The sequence below is a fragment of the Rhinopithecus roxellana genome, chromosome 11 (genome assembly GCF_007565055.1).
Source record: "Rhinopithecus roxellana isolate Shanxi Qingling chromosome 11, ASM756505v1, whole genome shotgun sequence".
Taxonomy (NCBI): Eukaryota; Metazoa; Chordata; class Mammalia; order Primates; family Cercopithecidae; genus Rhinopithecus; species Rhinopithecus roxellana.
Window position 1 is genome coordinate 68,435,292 of NC_044559.1, and position 3,403 is coordinate 68,438,694.

Consider the following 3,403-nt stretch of genomic DNA (forward strand, 5'->3'; position numbering starts at 1 on the left):
TAAACTGGAAAGAAAGAAGTAATATGTTTTGAGGTGAAAGTTTCACCATCCCATTGGATGGTGAAAATCCAATGGGAATTTGCTGAAATCTTGGGAAGTCTGTGTGGTCTACCTCAGGCCATGATGCTGAGAGAACAGACTGGATATAATTTTCTCAGATAAGGATTGACAGTGAGGCCCCCCTGCTCACAGTTAAGTTATAGTTGTACATAAATCTTATTTCCGGAAAAAATATTTATTAAAAAATCATTAATTCTGCAACATCACAGAAACATGGCTAAAAATTTAGAAGTATAATTCCTCTCACCTGACAGGATAGAATGACGAGCAATAGCAAATGAGTTAAAATTATAATTTTCTTTTAGTTTTCTATGTAAACTGATCCTAGATTCATCTTTAACATTTACACTAAACTCACCACCTATGCAAACACAATATCATACTGTTGGAAGTTAGGGGTACGTGAGTATTTTTTATGTTATATTTTTATTTTAATACTGATTTACCAATTTATTTCTGGGACAATATAATTCCAGTCACAAACCATGACTTTTATGTGTCTGACAACTGTGACTTTTTCATATTATGCATTTCTGTATTATTCAAAATTTAATTGCTGTTTTCCAGTATAACTTATCTAAGAACTAAAACTATTATATCCATATTATCTATATAAATGATCTGAGTGAATTTTATAAACTAACATATATACATGCTATTTCCAGGTAAGGAGCTAAAATATACATGGCATTTCTAGTTGAGAAATTGTTTTTCGACATTTTCAACTGATAATAATACTCAGTCCAAAATATTTTCTAAAGAAATGAAAATATAAAGAGAGAGACTGCTTGGTAATGTCATTATGAATTAATTTTATTTTGGAAAACAGATTATGTATCCTTGAAAATCTAATTTATAGTGGTTAAGGGAACAAACACTTTAATTATCTGGCTCTTGTCTTAGTTTTGATTTGTAACATCAAGAGAGATATGTTTAATTTTTTTTATCCATGATTCACATTGCTTACATAATTTTTCAGTGGAGACTTCTAGAAAGACAGGAGATTTAAATCTCTACATATTCAATTCTCAGTATGAAATAAACACCTTTTGTCATTAACTGACAATTGAGAAATGTTTCTTATATTAATCCATACATACCATATCTCTTAAATTTGCCTGGAGTGTGATTCTTCAGTATGAATGAGTAAAGCAATAATGACATATACCATTCTGTGGTTATCTGAAGCCATTTTTTTTTCTTCTTGTTTATCTTATGTTCAATAAGAGTGATCTCTATCTTGACAGAAGATAGGCCATTCATCATGTTTAGAATGTGCTTAAAAATTCACTCCATTTTTTCCTATGCCTATAAGCACCCTTATTAGAGTTTACTACAGTAAAATTCCTTTTTTCCCATCTGTTTTGACAGAATAGGAGGCAACATCATGGCAAAGCTGATATTGGTCTTTGTGGAACATTAATTGGTAGATGAGATTTAAATACGATAATATGTTAAGAGTTTATTTTTGTCTTTGTCCAGAAAATGATTTTACCCATTTTCTTTTCATCTTTAAAAACATGTATTCAATGTACAACTAATTATAAATATGATACAATTTCATGTAAACAAGCTTCTCGTTTTGTATGTGCTGCTTTCAATATTTTCGTGAGCATATTTCCACAAGCATGTTTGGTCTATACTTTTTTATGTCTTTCTGTTTTACTTCGTTTTCTGTTTCTTATAGCACATGAAACTGGATAATTAATGAGGAATTGGAATGTATTTCCTATGGCTACGGAGGCTGGGAAGTCCAAGGTGGCGGGAGCCCATCTGGTGAGAACCTTCTTGCTGGAAGGGACTCTCTGAAGGGTCCCATGATAGCACAGGGTATCATATGGCAGGGGTGCTGAGCATACTAACATGCTAGCCCAAGTCAGACGAGAACTAAACTTGTTAGAGCAATTATCGAATTTTAAAACTGTCATTATTCTGAAGCACCACGCAATTTCAGTCACTTAGAAAGAGCAAACAAACAAGATGTAAGACTGATACCTCACATCTTTATCCCTTTGTGTGGAAATGTGGACATGGAAGACGAGAGCAATGCTACGTGAGTCATATTAGAGAATTAGGAAAAGGAAGACAAAAAATGGATTTATCTTTATTTTAGCTTGCTATTCTGTTTATTATAAATTTTGCATTAATTTTGGTATTTCAGAATACTGCATTTTAATATTTAACTGGATTACTAAGTATTTTGTCAATCCTTTAAACTTCGCACCCAAGTCAAGTGCCTAATTTTCCTTACCCTAAACCTGAATCTACTGGAGTATTTCATAAAGACTAAAAAGTAATGAGTTCTGGATTATTCTGATACCAAAACCAAATGAAGACACCAAAAGAAACAAAAACTTCAGGCCAATGTATCTTATTAATAATGATGAAAATATGTTCAACAATATAAAAAGAATTTTACAACATAAAAATCATAATATATCCCAAGGTTGGTTTAACCTCTTAAGATCGTCTAATTAAATATATCATATAAATAGAAGAAATGACAAAAATAATCATCTTAATACACACTGAGAAAAGTGTTTTACAAAATCAATAATTCTATTTTATGATAAAAACACTCAATTAAGTAGGGACAGAAGTCTGTTTCCTCAACATAAAAAGTAGTTACATATAATCCACAGATAACATGATATTTAAGGGTGAAATATTAATTGCTTTTCCCTAAGATCAAGAATAAGATATGAGGCCGGGCGCGGTGGCTCAAGCCTGTAATCCCAGCACTTTGGGAGGCCGAGACGGGCGGATCACGAGGTCAGGAGATCGAGACCATCCTGGCTAACACTGTGAAACCCTGTCTCTACTAAAAAAAATACAAAAAAACTAGCCGGGCGAGATGGCGGGCGCCTGTAGTCCCAGCTACTCGGGAGGCGGAGGCAGGAGAATGGCGTGAACCTAGGGAGGCGGAGCTTGCAGTGAGCTGAGATCCGGCCACTGCACTCCAGCCCGGGCGACAGAGCGAGACTCCGTCTCAAAAAAAAAAAAAAAGAATAAGATATGAATGGTTAAGCATATAATTTCTAAAACTTTAGTCACAAGTTGTTTTATTTCTAAAAATACTGCTAACCACAGTTGTACACTCATGAAATCAATAAATAACGCTGGAATTTAATAGGAAAGAAAACTCTGAGATGGTTTAAAAAGAAATTAGACAACACAAACTTTTAGGAAGATATCAAACAAATTGAGAATTACATGTTGAAAACATACAGTATTAGAGGTAGCATGTATTTAACAAAAAAAAAAAAAAAAAAAGAACAGATAACAAAATAAATAGGTCTTATCAAAAAACTTTCTGTCTTTTTCAAAACAAATTTGGGGTTAC